We start from the raw sequence: 20,436 nt of genomic DNA, 5'->3' as shown, positions 1-20,436 counted from the left end.
TTGGATCTCTGTCAAATCAAGCACACAGACAGCTCTCTATTGGCTACACATCTAATTAAGTTCATAAAAATAAGGTATTCTTTCCAAAGTCAACAGTAACTAATATGCTAAACTGGTTTCAGAGCTGCTTTATTAAAAGCTGTATATTTCCTCTTCAGAGATCCTCCAGGATACTCATGTAGATCTGAGGCTAGCTGTTTTAGCAGAATACAAGCATATCGCCAGTTAATAATGACTGCTGACAGTCCCTCAGATACGTAATTTGTCCAGAATTTTGGAAAGCTGCTTCTGAGGTGAGAATTTAACTCTAGATAAATAGGAAAGAACTGAATACATAATTTACAAAGTTACTTTTGATCTTTAGTCCATGTACCTTCCAAACAGCTATGTTTATTTAACTGGCCGAGGTAAGCAAGGACCTACCCTCAACTTTATGGCATTTTTTTCTGTTTGTCTGTCTAGCTATAATGCAATAATGTCTGAATGCTGTGCCTGATCAATTCTAAAATTTCAGGGAACGTTCTAGGCATCAACAGGCAAAACCCTATTGATTTTAGGGAAAACTGGAAAACCAGAAGGGGGAAATAAGGGATACATGGAGCTCCTGCCATCTGGGTAGATGAGCCAACAGCTTCAATTGAACCGCCTCAGTAACTGTGGACTGATCAAAGAACTACCTGATGGCAGCCATTAGCACCTTCCTGCATAACATCACACCCCTTCTCAGCTCTGCTCATTCTCTCAATATTTGAGATCCTAAATTAGAAAGAAAAGAAATAAGAATGGTGGTAAGAAAGGGGAAAATGGGGGGAAGGGAACACTGGGAGTGCACACAGCACCCTTGGCATGGGGGGGAAGTTCGAATGGGGGCACACTGAACCCCTGGTGTGAAGGGGGAAGAATGGCGGAGAATGAGGGGGCTGAGGACATGAGGGACACACAGAGCCCCTGGCAGGTGGCAGAGGGAGAAAACTGGGAGGGCACACAGAGTTTCTGCATGTGCAGGGAATGGGACAGCACACAGAACCTCTGGCAGAGGGGACTGGGAGAACCTGGTATAGAGGATTGGGAATAAACATGAAGGCCTGCCAACGCCAGGGAGGAGAGCAAGGGGGATATTCAGAGCCTCTGGCAGGGGAGGCGGTGAGGAGAGTTGCAGGGAGTCCCTGAAATAGAGGGGAATGAGAAGTGGCATACAGGGAGCTTGTGGGGTCAATGGAGGGACGCAAGGAGCCCTGATCTATGCTATTCACTTGGCCTAGAGAAGCAACTAAGCGCACAACCCTCTAGTTTAGTTGCATTTGGAATATTAAGACTTTCCTTGTCTATCATAAATAACAGCAAGTACCTTATAAAACCAATGTGTGATTTTAATTATTTTAATGCTCACGTTTACAAAGGAAAACGCTTCGCCACCAGCTCAAGTTTTATATGTCATTCAACACTGTTCTGGGATGGGTAGACAGACAGATTGCCAACTGCCAAGTTGTATTTTCTGTATTAAATTTCAAGTGCTATGTGGTGAGTGACAGCACTGGAATCCAATCTGGCACTTGAATCCAACTGCATTTAAGTGGATTTATGGCATAATTGGACATATTACAGTAGTTCCCATAACTCAGAAGAGCGAAATTCAGCCCTGGTACGCCGCCTTTAACTAAGCTGTACCTGCTTACGCCAGGGCTGAATTTGGCACTAGATATCAAAGTTTCATGCACCCTTCTCAGTTCTTTATGAAGGGTAGTCTATCAAGACAACTCAGCTGCCCACTTCCCACCCTTTCCTGCTCATTCCACATACCCCTACACACACTTGCGCAGGTACTCACTCCCTACACACAAACCAACAATGAAAATAACCCATGCAGAAGAGTAAGGGGGCGCCTTGGCCACATGCTCCTCTGTTTGAGTTCATTGGGCAACTGAGCTCCTGTTATTCTGCTGGCTGTCACGTTGACCTCCACTGGTGATATTCTGTTTCCTCTTTTACCCTGTTGATTTTGTTAACCTCCCTATATGAAGAAAAAGGAACCCCAACTCCTGTAAATTACATTTTCCCAGACTGCTACTCCCTGGTTTAAGTAAGCGCTACATTCATTGCCCTTCTGCTTCACATGACCTTGATGAACTTATGCTCTCAGAGATACACTATATTTAGTGTGTTACGATTATGATAAATGTATTCAATTTCCTTGACTTCCTTCCTACTGTTGCAGACACACCTTTCGTTCTAAAGCCCTTTGTAACAAAAGAGAGAATACAGCTGAGTCCAGTACATAGTATGAAATCTACTTCCGTTCTGAAAAAAATCTAGCTCTCTCGTCACCTCACTTAACAAATTGCTACATTCACCATCATCCTACTTATGACTGATACTCCAGAGTCTTTCAAACTTCATCTCTGTAAGGCTCTTTTCAGCTCTACTGTTTACATAAAGTTTGCAACTTACTAGTAATAAATCATATCTTAATGTGAGGCCAAGTGAGGCCACATCTTTCCATTTTCATTCATTTTATTATTTATTTGTATAGCAGTGATTCCTAGAGGACCCAATTTGGACTCTACTCTGCTCAGCACTATATTCACACACAACAAAAAAATAGTCCTTGCTGAATGTAACTATGGGCCAAGGACTTTCCCCCTCTGTAGATGAACGCCCACTGATTTCACTGGCAGTTCCTGACATGGATCAATGGTAGTGTAAAGTCCTGTGAATCACTGCATTTTGCCCTTTCTCTAGCAAATTAAAGTTATAGGTGCCTTCTTGTAGCTAAACCAAATGCCTGAAAACTTATTCACCAGCTCGGGTCCTACATGCAGAAGCTCCTGCACCACCAGGCTAGATATGTGCTTCTTTGAACTGGGAATCCAGAAGCTAAACTGCTGTTTTTCCTCCCAAGCTGTCCCTAAAAAGGAATTGGAGATGTGAGCCTCCAACCCTTACATAAGTAGTCCCTGCTCATGGGAGTACTCCCACAGCCTTTAAGGGGACCGCTCTTAAGATTAGGGGCTGCTTGTGTCAGCTAGGGTTGCAGAATTGGGGAATGTGATCTGTTTCGGGAAATACTAGAAGACGTGCACAAAGGGATTGTAAACTGGAATCGTGTACCAAAACTGTTGTCCTGCAGGCTTTTGCATAGCCTTCTGGGGCCCTCGGGAATATATTTATTGTATGGGCATTTTGGGGTCCCCATAGGTTTACGATTAGAAATTATGACAAACAGTTGACAAGAACAAGCACTTATGGACTTATTAATTGGAGGCACGGCATTGAAGGAGTTAATATCAAAAAGGGAGGGGAGGGGGAAAGGGCTATTAAGAGAGAGAAGGGAACTAGGATGCATTTTCTGAATTAAAGATGAACTGACCATTATAAACTTAAATGGTTAGATTCCAATTTCAGTTAAATTGGTGTAAATCCAGAATGACCGCATTAGCTTCAGATTTGCACCTGTTCAACTGAGATCAGAAACAGGCCTATTAAACGGTAATCATGTTCATTATAACGAAAGATCTGGCAGAATAGGAGTCTGTTTCTAAATTAAATAAAACTAAACACCAGCAGATTTATGCAAAGTAGCATGCAATACACTGATTGACATTGCCAGCAGAAATCTTTTTAGGATTCCTTAAAACAACACATAGATTATTACATCATTAAGGAAACCAGAGCATCATAAATATTGCCAATGTACTTAAATGTATAACCCATCAGCCCTGCTGTCAAGTGGTGACCTACACACTTCCAGTAATATAACAACAGATTAAATATTACTTCTTGTCAGTTGTTGTGCCCATTTGGAGTATTACTGCTCAGCAGGCTTTCAATGGACAATTTCGGCAAATACACAAGAAATACTTGGGGGTAGGAAGAAACAAAATATACTTGGGCTCAGACATAGATACCTATGTCTTGTTTGCTCCTTTTCCCACTGGCCAAATATGGCCAAATTGCCACAATCTCATTAAAAACTCAGCGTGATCAGGCCCGATCTCATGAATTTCTCTCTCAGTAAACATTTCTAAGTTGCCATGGACCATCTGTTATACTGTAAGGGTCCGATCCAAAGCTCATGGAAGTCAGTGGGAATATTTCCATTTACTTTAATGGGCTTAGGATCTGACCCTTAGAGCACTGATTTTTAATATATAATAAATTAAATGTTCTTTTCAAAAGCATGTGTTTCATAGGATTTCATATTTTCAGACTTTATAGCCTTTTAAAGCCCAGACCAGCAGTCCTTACCACGCAAAGATCACGTGATCATGCACTCAGAAAACTGGTAAAGACCAGAGACAAATTTCTGCATGACAAGTATGTGTGTTACATACTGCTTCAGGATAGCATTCTGTAGTTTAGATTGTTTCCATGGCCTTTTAAGCATGACTGAGAGGTAACAGTTGCAATTCACTAGGTAGATCTGAGTGCTGATATGTTAAGTGTCTCTGATTGAGCATTCAAGAAAATACCAAACAATGCATGTTTTGCATTCTTTATAGAAACATGCCAAAGGAACCACATAAGTATACTTTCCTGAAAGACTTCATTTCTGAATAAAGAGAGCACATTTGTACAAAATAAAATGATTCTACGAGCTATTTATTTTCTTGTGTAACAGAACAATAATAAAGCTCAGTCTCTCTCAACCCAAATATCTCTGTTTCATTTGTACAGTGAGATCACTTGACATCACAATGTGTTGTCAGGGAAATGATTAGGCTATCACAAGTTATTTATACCCTGTCAGAAGTGCGGATTATATTATTACCATATTGGTCTCCGAACCCTGGCTCCAGAGGCCTCCATCAGAAATGGGCCTGACTTGTAGTAAGTAATAGGTAAAAGGCAATCACAGCCCCAAAGTATTTACAGTGTAATTTGAGACAAGTTGCAGCAACTGAGCACGCTAAAAAGTGGACTCAATTTCGTAAACGAAGGAAAAAAAAGGCTAAGAAACAAATATGTCTGTGTGACTCAGAGTAACAGGCAAAACTGGCATCATTTCAGAGAGCTCGGAGAAGTATTGGGAAAGCAACTCTAAGGTGTCTGATCCTTTACGCATTAGTAATGTTCCTAAGTAAAAGGATTAAGAAATATAAAGGCACCTCACCAATGGGGCTTGTAGCATGAAAGCGTGAGAATGGTTCAAGGCAAGTTACTGCATGAAACAGTGGCCAGGAAAAGCCAGGATACAGTGAATCATCCACCTGCACAGGTTTGGACAAAGAATGCCACAGAGCTGATCTGTTGAGCGACAGTGCCGTTTGTTTCCTTGCACTGCAATGCTGGTTTGTGATAAAGATCTGTCCTTCAGTCTCCAGGTCACTTCCTTTATCCTTTGCATATCCAGAAACATTAGGTACAAACAAGACTGATCCTCCATTGTCCTGCACCCTGTGTAATCATTTACACCACAGTGAAGAGAGGGTGAAGCAGGTGTAAAACATTATATACCCACTTTGCACTGGTGTAAATAACATCTTCAGGTTCAGAGCAACAAGAAACAGGCCCATTATGTTTTGATATGGAGCCACTCAGCCCCGGGCTGCCCTTAAAACATGGACTGACTTAGCTATGTCACTCAGGGGTATGAAAAAAAATCACACCCCTGAGCACTGTAGTTAACCAGACCTAATCCCGGTATAAGAATCCTTTCATCAACCTAGTTACTGCTGGTCAGGGAGATGGATTATGTACATCAGTGGGAAAACCCCTTCCATCAATATAGGAAGCATCTACACTCTGAGCCCTACAGCAGCACAGTTGTAAGTCAGGAAAACAATGGCTTGATTCCCCTTCTGCTGACGCTGATGTGAAAAAAGTTAAAACATTTTTTTAAAAGATTGACATTGAAACAAAAACTTTTTGATTGATCCTGCACAGATTTTTTTTCAAATTATAGGTGTGATGTTGCACTCCATATGTTTTATGGAAATATGCTAGTGAGTGTGAATACAGAAGGGATGTGGACAAATTGGAGAGAGTCCAGCGGAGGGCAACGAAAATTATTAGGGGGCTGGAGCACATGACTTACGAGAAGAGGGAGAGGAAACTGGGGTTATTTAGTCTGCAGAAGAGTGAGGGGGGATTTGATAGCATCTTTCAATTACCTGAAGGGAGTTTCCAAAGAGGATGGAGCTAGGCTGTTCTCGGTGGTGGCAGATGACAGAACTAGAAGCAGTGGTCTCAAGTTGCAGTCGGGGAGGTCTAGGTTGGATATTAGGAAAAACTATTTAACTAGGAGGGTGGTGAAACACTGGAATGGGTTACCTAGGGAGGTGGTGGAATCTCCATCCTTAGAGGTTTTTAAGGCATGGCTTGACAAAGCCTTGGCTGGGATGATTTAGTTGGCGCTGGTCCTGCTTTGAGCAGGGGATTGGACTAGATGACCTCCTGAGGTCTCTTCCAATCCTAAGATTCTATGATTCATACCTGGGGGAGCAAACAGCTGTGCATATCTCTCTATCAGTGTTATAGAGGGCGGACAATTTATGAGTTCACCCTGTATAAGCTTTATACAGAGTAAAACGGATTTATTTGGGGTTTGGATCCCAATGGGAGCTGGGTGTCTGGGTGCTGGAGACAGGAGTACTTGCTGAGATGTTTTCAGTTAAGTCTGCAGCTTTGGGGGCGTGGTTCAAACCCTGGGTCTGTGTTTCTAGCAGGCTAGCGTATCTGGCTCAACAAGACAGGGTTCTGAAGTCCCAAGCTGGCAAAGAAAACGGGCTCAGAGTAGTTTCAGCACATCAGGTGACAGTCCCAAGGGGGTCTCTGTGACCGAACCCGTCACAATAGGTTCACGAAAGCTTTTAAGATTTTGATGTTTTTGTCTCGTTTCAGGATGGGGAAAAAATGTTGTAATCTTGAAACTCTCTTGGGACGGGAAAATCTTCTCCTGCAGTAACAACCACAACTCAGCTTGTTAAGCATATGAAATGGAAAGATGCCTGTTCCCTCCTTCTGCAAAATATTAATAGGATTATTACCCTCACATTGTTAATTCTGCTTATATGTTATATCTCTGGTACACCTTTGTGTGTCTTGTTTATTTAGACTCTAGGCTCTTCAGGGCACGGACTGTCTCTTACTCTATGGCTATGTCTTCACCAAAAGCTACTGCTGTAAAATCCGAGTGGAGACAAACACAGGTGGAGACTTTTTTACCTCAGTGTAGCTAGTCGAGGTCAATACTATACCCCCCACACCTGCAAGTTTACCTTGACTAAGGTAAAAGCTCCTTGAGCCTTGTCTCACTAGGATTGTCCTTGTGCACATGTGTTTATGTTTGGTAGATGCAGGAGATCAGAAAGACAGCAACTCAAGGTGATAAAGAGTGGAAAATATTGCAGAAAACGATCAGTAAAACAAAAGGAACAAAAAAAAAAAAAACCATGTGAACTATTGCCTGTACAGAAGTGCTAGCTAGCTGAGATAATAGATAGTCCAGGAAACACACACCCAGGGGAAATCAAACTGTCTAGTTTAGCAATGCCACACCGACCTATCAGATTTAGGACCATCACATTTATATTGAGCCCCACACTCAGGTCATGTCTTTACTGGAAAGTCTGTTTAGACACTGAGATCTGATCTACACCACAGATCTATGTTGCCTGTGCGATGTAGTTACACCATGTGAAAAATCCACTCCCCTGAGCAATGTAGTTATACCAATCTGACCCCCTGTGTAGACAGCACTACGTCAGCGGCGACACAGCTACCAGGTCTTGGGAAGCGGATTAACTGTGCTAACAGGAGAGCTCTCTCCAGTCAGCATAGGAGCATCCTCACTCAAATACCACAGCAACACAGCCGCATAGGTACAGCTGCACCAATGCAAAGTTTTAAGTGTAGACCTGCCCTGAGAGAGAGAGAGCGCACGCTACCTCAAGTTAGCTTTCTTAATATAAAAACCTACACCTTTCTGACAGTGAAGAAATAACCTTACTCTTTGTCATTACAGTGCCTCGCCCAATGGGACCTTTGGGCACTACTATAATAGAAGTAATAATGCATTACTCCTATGTTACTTTATCACTTTGCCCTGTCCCTAATCACAGTATTAGCAAATTTTGGTTCAAACACGTCGTCTAGAGTGGCAGAGTCCTTCCCTGCTTTTGCCCATGTGAATAATGGAGTTATGTTGTATATAACAAGTTTTTGTGCTTCTAGGCATAAACGATTCATCTTTCTGCCTGCATCTCATCTTTCTCCTCTCTTCGGGAGAAGTAGAAATATTCACAGATTGTTTAGAGACTTTCTGTTCTCATGCATCCACCAAACATAAACACACATGCACAAGGACAAACTCACAGAAGTCACTTTCCGCTCCTATTTAGACAGATGGTTTTCTCAGAGATTAGAACGCCTCTGAAAAATACTAGAGCGGGCGAGTTGTCTGACAAATGAAAAACAGGCTTGGGCTTTGATTATCTAATCTTCCATTTATATTGCTTATTGACTTTAATGATCCAGAAAGCATCTGTGGGGACCATGTTCTTGGGATGAGTGATACGTCTGAGCCAGGTTTGACTTAGACATGATCCCGACATTACATGGAATCCCTGGGATAGTACCATTGAACAATGTACAGATCCAGTGTTCCCAGCTCTCATGATTTCATAGCAAGTCTTATGATATTTGGTGGTGTTAAATCCCCAGCTCCTGGAATCATGTGATTAGGTGAGAATCTCAGCTTTCATTTAAAAAAAAAAAAAAAAAAGTTCTAGGCCCTAATGGCTGCAGAGAAAAGCTTGAAAATGTGAACCCTAAAGGTTCCTATGCCAGAACGCAAATAAGAAGAACTCCATATTTTTTAAAAATCTCGTGATTTTAAGACAATCTCATAATTTGGGGGGTGGGTTAACTCATAATTTTTGAACTACTAAGGCAGTACTTGGCAATACTAAGATCACAGATAGGCATCTGTTCCTGTGCAAACGCATATGTTTATATATTACTGACAGGCGATGCTGCTACACCGCCCACGGCACAGAAGGTACGGAGCTGTGAGAGGAAGGAGAGAAATGTGCTTGCCCTCCTCCTCCCAATCACTGGTTCTCCTGCTGCTGCTTCCCCACTCAATGCAGCACAGCAACTAGCCTGAGTGGAGAGGAAGTTCAAGGAGGACAAGGAGCAGAAGCAGAGGACACACGCAGAAGCCTCTTCAACTGTAAACCTTTCCAGGGCAGCGTGTGTCTTTTTTCCAGCCTTACCCAGTATAGCGTTGACACTCAATGAAAAGTAACCGTAGGCCAAAGCCTGCTGTCTTTACTCGCTGTCCACTCAATCCTTTCTCAGTAAACTCTCGACAATGTCAACAGCAGTTTGCCCAAGCAAGTAAAAACTGTGTAAAGATCAGTGAGGCCGACTGCCCCTTCCTGCAAAGAAACACTCAGGACAGGGAAATGGAGAAAAATCTCCACAAGGTCCCTCGCTGAGTTTTTAGACAATTGTCCCGCTGGGACAGAGGGGCCTACCAACAACTCTAGCAGCTTCACTTGAATCCCAGGAGCTCATCAGGAAGGTAGGGCTATCCAGATCTAGACTCTGTTTTTGAGGGCAAGGGAGAAGCTGAGGGAAATGTCGGTGGGGATCGCAGCTGACCTGGACTAACTGGAGTCTCTCTCTCAGACAATTTCACAGTTCTGCACGGCCACTTCCCCATCCCTTTCACAAGTAAATGGAAATGGGGTTGGCGGAGTGTGTGTACTGTGGTCATACACCTGGTGGTGACACCTGTTTTTATTAATGAAACCAAAGTCCACGATAGCAGAAAAGAGAACAAACAAGCTTCCTGGAAATATCATGCAGTTTTCAACATCGGGCCATCTATTTCTCTTGTGCTTAACAAAATCAAGCTCAGTTTTGCTTATACAGCCCTAAATAGGTAAACAGAAGTATTGGTCTCCAGGTGAGGCTTTGTGTCACTCTCTCATGACTCATGGTGAACTTATGATGGACCAAACCAGAAACATTTATCTGAAGCATCCCTCTCTCCGTGCCCTGTCCTCCAGAGAAAACTGAACCAGACCTGAACTGCCCTTAGGTTCTGTAAAAATAAAAACCTGACCAACAAAGGTTTTGTAAAAACCTAAACCAAAATGTGACTTCCTCTGTGCAGCTCTGGCCAACATGATGCAAGAGCATCTTGATGGCTCAGGAGTGAGTCATGTTCAGCCCCTCAGGGTGAGTTTCCACAGAACAGGACTTGTGAGGGCGAGGTAATAAAGAGGGGGAAATGTAGTACAAAAATGGTCAATAAAACAAGAGTAGCAACAAGGGAAAGTGAGACCATTCAAACACTAACATTACACAGTCCAGGAAAAAAACACCCACGGAGGAAATCAGACCATTTTGTTTAGCAATGTCACACACCTGCCATTCAGTTTTAGGACCACCACATTTACACTCAGCCCCACTCTAAGGCAAATAACAAGTGTGCTCTTAACTTGGGTGAGCAAATCTGTGTTAGTTAACTCAGGATAAAATAGCAGTGAAGACACAGCAATTTGCTTTAACTCAGATTAGCAGTACAAGTTCAATGCCATGTTGCCCTAAAGGCTTTTACTCAAGCTGCTAACCTGAGTTAAAAGGTGAGTTGTCATGTCTTCACTGCTGTTTTAACGTGAGTTATCTAAATAGAATTAGAAACACACCTTGTTAAGGGTGGGTCTTCACTAAGGAAAAAAAAAAGATGTGTTTTACAATGACATAGCTATCTTGATGTAAAAACACACCATTTTGCAATAAAAGACAGCATAATAGACCAGAATAGAACGAGTTAAACTATTGCAATGTTTTTGGGCTCATGTGGGCTATTTTTGGAAAGGGCTTTCCTCCAGACCCTCATCCAATGTATGCAGAAAAGACTTTCTTAGAAACCTGAATAAATATAAACGGCTTTGATTTTTAAATAAAAGCTGACGTTTAGGGTCAATAAAAATCTATAGCAATACCAGCAAAATGCATCTCTTATGCTTCTAATTTCCAGCAGGTTTGCAAATTGATTTAAGATCATTTCTACCAGACTGCAGAGTTAACAACTGTGTGAAAAAATGTGTCAATAATTTGTAATAGATGGATAAAATATGCAAAACTGCACCTATTTTCTTAGCTTTTTTTGTGAAATCACTTGTAAAAAAAAATCCCTGGTTGAGGAGGGCAATCCCATTGTGAATCATGATTATTTTCCTTAAAGTAGACTCACCCATAGAAAAAAGAAAACTTCATAAAATTCTGTAGGTTAACAATGTCAGGCCCTCACACTTTGTTACTGTTATAGAGCTAGTAAAATTGTATGTTTGTGTCATATGATCTATTCTGCTTCATGACAGAGTGGATCATTTCACAAGAAAAGTATTTTACATAAACGAACATCCACAGCAGTTTTAAAAGGACAAAATTGCGACTGCAAAAATTGCTCTGTCATCAGCTGTGAGCACTCTAGGTGTAGACCTAATTCCATTAGCTACAACACACTTACAGGTATATCTTTAATGGAAGAAGTACATGTTTCTGGGAAATGAAAGAAACAGTTTAAGCACAATAAATCTCAATTTATTTACATTACAGTCTTATCCAGCAACATTAGCAGGGACACATCCACATAAAAAATTTTCCCATGATCCTGAAATGTGCACCTTGACTAAATCAAATATCTGAACAGGTTTTGGATCAGGTCCCATGAGATGGATTTTGAAATCTATTATACATCCTAGAGTTGACTCTCAGTGAGAGCTGGATGCCTAACTCCCATAGTTGCTCCTGAAAAATCCAACCCTTATGATTTACTGAGTAGCAAGACCTTTAGGAATAGGTGCTTTCCACACATTCGTAATCGGTCACGCAATGACATTTTGATTTGATTTTTATCAATAGGTCCCATTACCATTTGTACTCCTTATTTAGTTTTATTTACTAAAGGCTATTCATTTTATAAGATTATAATGAAACAGAAGGGGTCAAACTCTACACACAGATACTTCCATGCAACCTTAGTGACTTCAATAAGGTTGCACTGGTGCAATTAAGAGCAGGATCTGTAGATACTAACACATAATACATATATTCTTGTTATAAATGATCAGCCAAATTCAGCCCTGATGGGAAAAAAAGATGTAACAACTCCCCTGAAGTCAACAGAGTTGCACTAGGTCTGAATTTGGGCGGCATTTATGCCTAGTGTTTAATGCTTAGCACCTTCCAAGATCAGGCTCCAGTTTTGGAGACAGAGCATCTTAAACTCACATCAAGCAAAGGAACAGTAACACAAACAGGCAAAGAAACCTCAACTTCTGACTAGTCAAACTGTTCTTCCTCCAGGTCCTTACCTAAGCAGCAGTGGTTGTTCAAATGTGTTAAGAGAAATGCCCACTTTTACCCAATATTCTGAGCTGGCAGCTGTCCAAAGATATAATGCTAAAATGACTGTTTCACTGTCTCTTTGAAACTACACTGGTCAAAGTGCAGCACACCCCTAATTCAATGTACAGGACATCTCAAGTTCACAACAAAATATTGCACTGTTTGAAACTATTAAGACATTAATAATTTTCAGGGAATGAAAAACACCCACAGTTTCCATTTTGACATCAGTGAGAGTGGGGCACTCAGCATCACAGACAAAAAGTCAGTCATACCACATTTAAAGTGTGGAAGGTTACAAAGAAAAGTCCGTCTAGAAGTGTACTGTACAGTTTTACAAACAAGGGCAATACCTTTGAACTTGGCTTCCCAGCTTCTACACAACTAAAAAAAGGCAATATCCAATCAATGTATTAATTTGAAAAGCGCCATCACACATTTAAGTATTTTTCCTTTTCTTTCTGAAAAATTCTAAAATTGCTACTCCCTCCCAGCCCCCACAGACATAAAGCAATGATCTGACAGCATTACTCTATCAGCTGTTCCATGTTAGCTTGGCAATAAATACAATGAAAGAAAATGACATTTGGCAATCCGTGAATAACTTCAAATCTTCCTTTACTAACCTTGTGCCCCTGTGAAAGTAGGTGCCTCATGATGCTTTTAAAATGAAAACCCTCCTTTCCTATTAAGTGAATATCCAGCACAATGTTACTATAAGAAAAATAACCACACAGAAATCTGCACAGACAGGAAAAGCTGCATCTTCCTAAGTGCTTCAGTTCAAGTATTCAGGCTGACTCCCTAAAGGCAAATTGAGGCAGGCCCAACCCACAAGGTACTTTAGCCTATGAGCATTGTAAATAAAGTGAAAACCACTCCCCATATGTTAATTAGAATATTGGGAAACAGAGAGAGGGAGGGGGGGAAAAGCCACAGGCAGAGCGAGCTAATGATTTTTGCTACATTTTTATTTTATGTACTTGTTATTACAGCCAAACATGCAACAGATGGTGAATGTTTAGGGACAAAATTTGCTCTTAGTTATTCCACATTGATACCCGTGTAACCATACTAACTCAAGTTATTTTACTTCAGACTTAAGTGCTGTAACTCAGAGGAGAATCTGGCCCTGACAGAAGGGAACAATTTTCTCCTCTGTCCTCTCCTCATATAAACCACAAGGGAAAGTCAGTTTTCCAGCTACTGCAGCCAAGAAATAAGTATATTTGATTGAGGGAACGGAGAGAAAGTCATACAAGTTCACACTGAGTGAAATACATATGATGTTATTAGTATATCACAACCTAATAACTATGGTCATATTTGGGTCAGATCTGAGTAGCACTAGTCTCCAAATGTTGAGCTAGCCAGATAATTTCAAGTGCACATTCCCAAAGCCCTTTTAACATGCAGAGTAGCAGATTTCTTTGAGAGAGACAGACCGACAGTATTTTAGTACCTAGTAAGGTACTGACAGTCAGGGAAACAAAAATCCTCTCTATATGTTATTATTATTTATTATTTGTATTACCACAGAGCCCTAGTCATGGACCAGGACCCTACTGTGCTAGATACTGTACAAACACAGAACAGTCCCAGTAAAAATGCCTAAAACCTGTCCACTACTACTACAGATTCACTGCACCTGCCCTACAGGAGACTCATGAGTCTGAACCTTGCCCATGTAAATGCAGCCTAAGAGAGATGGATACTGTAATTCAATCTTCATGCCTGCCTCTTTGCTGAGATTGCTATAAGGGGTTGTGGTTTTTGAGAAGGAAACACATGTCTGCTAGAAACTAAATTATGACCATCAAACTTGCATCACATAAAAACAACTTGGGAACAGACCCTAACCTCTGTTAGGTAAATCCAGAGTAACGTTACCTATTTCAGTCATAGGTGCCAACTTCCCCTTTGCCCAGAGGGTGCTCACCCACCCCCCTGCCCCTAGCCCCGTCCCCCCCCCACCCCTGGCCCTGCCTCTGTACTGCCCTTGTCCCATCCCCATTCCACCCTCTTCCCCAAAGTCCCCGCCCCTGCCCTGCCTCTTCTCCACCTCCTTCCCTGAGCAGGCCATGTCCCTGCTCCTCCCCCGTCCTCCCAGAAAGTCCTAAGCACCGCCAAACAGCTGTTAGGTGGCAAGGGGGGCGGGAAGCGCTGGGAGGGAGCGGGAGGAGCGGGGACGTGGCGCTCTCGGTGGGGGGGAGAAGGAGGCGAGGAGCGGGGAGCTTGGCTGCCGGTGGGTGCGGAGCACCCACTAATTTTTCCCCGTGGGTGAAACAAGTCCCTGAACAAGATCCAAATTACCAATAAAAGCTTCATTTACAACAGGTCTCAAATCATGTTAGCTGAACTGGTTCATGTGCATTTAGTCTAACTTGGTTTAAACATGGTTTGTTTAGCCAATGTGGATAAGTCCACCTGGCATTTAAAACCAAGTTTGAAAACCGAGACAGGGCTTCCCAACTGGTTTTGAACATTGCTTATCTCAGTTCACACCAGTCAGCCCCACTGGTTTTAAACTGAGTTAGCCTGTATCCACTGAAAGCTGTGATTTAAAGTGGTTCAGCAAGCTTGATTCTTGGACCAGCGTAGATGGGATTCAGAAGTCCAGAGGCTCTATCAATCTGCAGCAAGGAGGGGCACAAATCTGTGATGGAAATGCTGGTTGAACCCTGCGGAAAAGACAAGTAGTTGTGCAGAATGCTGCACCCCATCTGTGACATCATCTTGCCTCCCCCAGCAAGAAGCAGACATCACCTTGCCTCCCCTGCAAGAAGCAGTGCTGGGGAGGGGAAGTCATGCTACACTGCACATAAATCAGTCTGCAGGGAAAGCTGCAGTGTCACAGAGCACAGCACTAGGCTATGAGCCAATGACACTGCATGCTAATGCACCAGCTAATGCTGCTGTGGGTGGAAAGGGGAGGCAGGATAGTCCCTCAGAGTAGCTGGCTGTGATTTGTGGGCCTGGATTCCTAGCCCCAGCTGTCTGTCTATTTGAGTTCTGCCTTTGCTCACACCACATGCTTGTCAGGACCGTTGACTGGGATGGCGACAGGAGAACAAGTGGCTTCTTCCTCCAATGGAGCTGTGGCATTTCCTCATTACTTTGTTCCCCTCTGCATGCTCTTGTGCAGGAGGGGACACTCTGAAAACAGAGATGGAAATCTCTCTGTCCCAGCACCAATTTCATGGACCATCCAGCACTCAAAGCTACTTGCTTCTTAATTTTACCCAAGAATTAATTTCAATTTCCTTACATCTGTTGCAGCTGCTAACAGAGTTCTGGCAAATCCTTCCAAGCTCTGAGCTTTAACTCAGATAATGTATGTTTGTCTTCTCTCCTATTAAGTCTACTTTATTTTGGCAGAAAGAATGATTACTGCGGAACCAGCAGCAAGGGGAAACAAACATTTTAGATCAATAGGCTGGCACTGCTGAGAGCTCTATCAAGCAGCAGAACAGAGCATATTTTACATCCATCATTCCCATTCCCTTCTCCAAGAAGATGCAAGGTTGTGCGTGTGCCCATTAATGCCTTGTTGGAGTTCCCACGACATTCCTGTTCTCGGATGTAACTCTTCAAATGGATACTTGGCATCGGTCCTTTTTTAGTTTGTGATTTTGAAGGAAGACAGTGCGTCTAGTGGCTAAAACATGGGCCAGCAAGTCAGAACTTTTGTTTTCTATTCCCATCCCTGCTCCTGATTTAATCCGTATGCAGTGTAGCTGTAGCTGTGTCAGTCCCAAAATATTAGAGAGACAAGGTGGATGAGGTAATGTCTTTTATTGGACCAACTCCTGCTGGTGAGAGAGACAAACTCTGAAGCCAAAGAGAGCTCTTCTTCAGGTCTGGGATAGGGCTGCCAATTTTGTTTGGACGTATTCCTGGAGGTTTCATCACATGACATAATCTTTAATTCCAGGTGACTCCAGGACAATCCTGGACGGTTGGCAACCCTATCTGGGAAAAGTACTCCAAGCATCCAGTGTACTAAATGCCCTAACAACAATTACATGGGTAAAACCAGACAATCACTATGCTCTTGAATGAACTCACACAGGCAAATGATAAAAAATAAAACACCTGTGGTGCACATGATCACTCTATATCTGACCTGTCAGTCCTCATCCTCAAAGGAAACCGGCACAACACTTTGAAAAGATTAATCTGGGAGCTTAAATTAATCACTCTCTTAGACATTAAAAATCATGGACTGAACAGAGACACTGGATTTATGGTTTGTTACAACAATCTGTAACCCACTAACCCCCTTTTTTTGTCTTATGACTGCAGAGCTGTTAAAGGGACACTCTGCCTTGAATAGTCCCTTACAATATGTGCTAACTGTATCCTAAACAGTCTGTCCCACCTTGCATTTAGCTGTGAAGCTCGGAGTACCTTTCACAGACCTGAAGAACAGCTTTGTGTGGCTCAAAAGCTTGCCTCTCTCACCATAGATGTTGGTCCAATAAAAGATATTACCTCACGCACCTTGTCTCCCTGATTTAAACTGTGATCTCTAGCAAGTCCCTGAACCTCTATGTAACCTTCCATATACATCAACACTTACCTACAGCACAGGGCAGTGTGAAGTTTACTTAACATACAGCACTTTGAGTTCCTGGTGTGGATGCGTCGCATGAGGGTCACACTTGCATTGAAGGTGCTGTATTCTGTAAGTGCAAAGGATGGATATTAGTATAATTTTTTATTTTCACTGATTAATTCTTTTTCTTCTCTTTTAAATTTTCCATTGACTAATGTCTCCCATCAGGTGAAAGCCTGTGCATATGAGAAAGAGAGGCACACACATAGATCTTACATCTGATGAAGTGAGCTGTAGTTCACGAAAGCTTATGCTCAAATAAATTGGTTAGTCTCTAAGGTGCCACAAGTACTCCTTTTCTTTTTGTGAATACAGGCTAACACGGCTGCTACTCTGAAACCTGACATAGATCTTGGTCACAGAACAAATTTTCCAAAGGCCCCTCAAATGATTTCCTTTCAATACAGACATTGTACACAAGCAGCAATCCATCTCTGCTCCCTTTGGCAGGAGGCAGTGTTGTCTGGGTCAGAGCCCAGTAGACAAAACTCTTTGGGGTAGGCAATGTCTTTTACTGTGAGTTTAGATAAGGCCTACCACCATGAAGCTCCAATCTAAATGGGGCCTCAGGTGATGTTATAATACAAATTAATAATACGGACTGGGAGTCAGTGGAAGTAGGTTCTAATTCCCCATCTCAACACTGACTGATTGGGCAAGCCATTTAGCCTCTCTGTCTCCCTGTCTGTAACAACAACCTCAAATGGGTGTTGTGAAGCTTAATCAATTAAAGTACTTTTGACAATTTTAGGTGGATGGTTCTATACAAATGCTAAGTGTTACTATTATTATCTGCAGCTCAGGGATCTGCTCATAAGCTCAAGTCTGGGAGCTGTCAAAAACATCTAATCTTAGGTGCTTATAATTCTGTAATTGAACCTCCGGGAAGAAGAGAACTGAGAGAGAGAGTTTTCCACACCGTCATTACTGGGCAAATGTCGTTAGATATGGAGAAGACAAATTTTTTTGCCAGATTCCTCACTGACTTCAGTGGAGTCACAGTTGGGATGAAACTGACCGATGCTTGATCTAGACAAATTTTTGTACTGGTATTATTATTTGTTTTATCATAGCACTTAGGAGCCCTAGTCATCTACCAGGATCCAACTGCGCTAGGTACTGTACAATCACAGAATAAAAAGACGGTCCCTTCCCCGAGGGCTTACAATCTAAATGTAACACAAGAGATAACAGATAGATATATACAGACATGGGCGTACAAGAAAACAATGAGACAATATTAGTTAGTCGTCTCTGCACAAAAGCAGCCATCATCTGAACGATGATAATGTGGTAGTTTTGTTGATGTTGATGGGGAGCACCTCCCGACCATGGGTGGGGGGGGAGTGGAGGACATGGGAGAAAGCACAAAGATGCTTGTTGGAAAATGTAACAAGAGGATATTGGAGATAGTTATACCATGGCCCATGATGCCAATGTCAATTGGAGGGCAAAAGGGGTTGTGGGGGGTGGGTGGGAGGAGGGTTCCAATACAGTTATATCACTGAAATCCCTAGTGCTGAAGCAGTTATACTGTTATGAAGGTGCCTTACACCAATATGGCATATTCCCATATGGGAACAACAAGCGATACCAGTATAAGACACCTTTATATCAATATAACTAACTGTGTCCACACGAGGGGAGTTGTATCACTTTAACTATAGGTACAGTAACTTATGTGTGTAGACAAGGCCTTAGAGGTGGCATGCAAAGATTTTTTTTAAATTGGGTTTGCACCCCTTTCTGTTTCTTTAACATGGTTGAAGAAGGCCTGAAATGTTGGGGGGGGGGGTCTTTTTTTCCTTTGCTTGCGTTTCACCTTTAGACATATCAGGAATGTCAAGTCTGATCTTCCCTCATTGTGCTGGGGACCTCTTGTGGGGGAGGGGAGGTGTCTCAGTTTTTATTAATTATGATAATCATGATGATGATGATGATTTGTGAGCTCTCCCCCAGTGACTGAAAAACTGAGGGAGCTGATACTTTAACAGACATCATTACTCTCAAGTGTCTGCTAGGCACTTGAGTTAAATAAGAATTAAAAAGGGTTTGAACAACCTGACTCAAAGTGACTTCTACTCCTAATTGTTCAATTTTCACTCTCTCAATTTGTGATGTCATTATTTTACTACTGCCCCTGTCCCCATAAGAGTAGGTAAGACTTGAATCGATAATGTAAAAAATACGTGGAGGAAAAAAAAAGTCCATACATCATATGAAGCAAAAAAGAATACACTGTTTCATGTACTAGTCACCTTACAGGAAGTCTGCTTAGCATCACGTGAAGAAGAAATCAGCAGCACCACCTGGTGGCAACAACACTTGAAATGCTAGCAATGGTTCTCATAGATTCAGAGATTTTAAGGCCAGAAGGCTTCATAATTTATTATCATCTAGTCTCACCTCCTGCACAACACAAGCCATAGAACCTCACCTAGTGATTTTGCATCAGCCCCATAACTTATGTTAGCTATAGCATATCTTTTAGAAAGATACCTAATGTTGACTGTAAGTGATCAATACATGTTGCTTGGTAAGTTGTTCCAGTGGTTAACTGTCCTCACTGTTAAAAATTGAGCCTCATTTCTAGTCTGAATTTATCTAGCTTCAGCTTCCAACCACTGGATCTCCTTATTCCTTTTTCTGCTATCATCAGAAATCTCTTCCCCATGTAGCTCCTTGCAGACTGTGATCAAGTCACCCCTTAACGTCCTCTTCCATAAACTAAATAGCCAGAGCTTCTTTAGCGTCTCACTATAAGGCAGGTTTGATAGACCGCTCATCCTTTTGTAGCTCCTTTCTGAATGCTTTCCAATTTGTCTATAAAGAGGCTCCCCCCCCGCCCCCCTTTGCAGGGGGAAAAAGAACAAAGCTATAAACCAGAGTTGCCCAGTGTCTGGCCTTCAAGGCTCTGAACTGTGGCCTTCCAGGGCAGTGAATATCAACCTTTCTAGACTACTGTACCCCTTTCTGGAGGCTTGTGTACTCCAAGTTTTAGCTCACTTAAAAGCTACTTGCCTACAAAATCAAACATAAAAATACAAAACTGTCACAGCATAATTATGAAATAAATCAATTGGAATATAAATATTGTACTTACATTTCAGTGTACAGTATATAGAGCAGTTCGTACGGACTTCGCTAGTGCTTTTTATGTTGCCTGTTGTAAAACTAAGCAAATATCTACATGAGTTGGTGTACCCCCGGCACAGCGGTTCTCAACAGGGGGTCCGCAGCCCCCTAGGGTCCACAAACCCTTTCAGGGACCCTGCAGCTAAAACCCTGAGCCCCACCCCCAGCACCTCCCGCTGGGCTGAAGCCAGGGACTGTGAAGTTGAAGCCCTGATCCCCAGTGGCGCCCATGGGGCTGAAGCCGGGAGCAGCAGGGCTGAATTCTGGAGCTCCAAGCCCCAGTGCTCCCCACAGGGCAGAAGCCCTGAGCCCATGAG

At 42.4% G+C, this 20,436-nt stretch overlaps 1 protein-coding gene across 4 annotated transcripts in view; it reads right to left on the bottom strand.

Moving 5' to 3' along the window:
* PLD1 (phospholipase D1) overlaps positions 1 to 20,436 on the bottom strand; it is a 120,755-nt gene that overhangs the window by 85,307 nt on the left and 15,012 nt on the right. For 2 of the 4 annotated variants that reach the window (XM_074963568.1, XM_074963565.1), the window contains exon 1: positions 12,993 to 13,153. The gene's annotated coding sequence lies outside the window, so the exon portion shown is untranslated. Of the gene's footprint in view, positions 1 to 12,992; positions 13,154 to 16,948; positions 17,431 to 20,436 lie in introns of those variants that run through there. The other 2 variants (XM_074963566.1, XM_074963567.1) reach the window with 2 other exon arrangements.

The sequence above is a fragment of the Natator depressus genome, chromosome 9 (genome assembly GCF_965152275.1).
Source record: "Natator depressus isolate rNatDep1 chromosome 9, rNatDep2.hap1, whole genome shotgun sequence".
NCBI lineage: Eukaryota > Metazoa > Chordata > Testudines > Cheloniidae > Natator > Natator depressus.
Note: the sequence above shows the minus strand (reverse complement) of the source record. Positions and strands in the feature narration are given on the sequence as shown.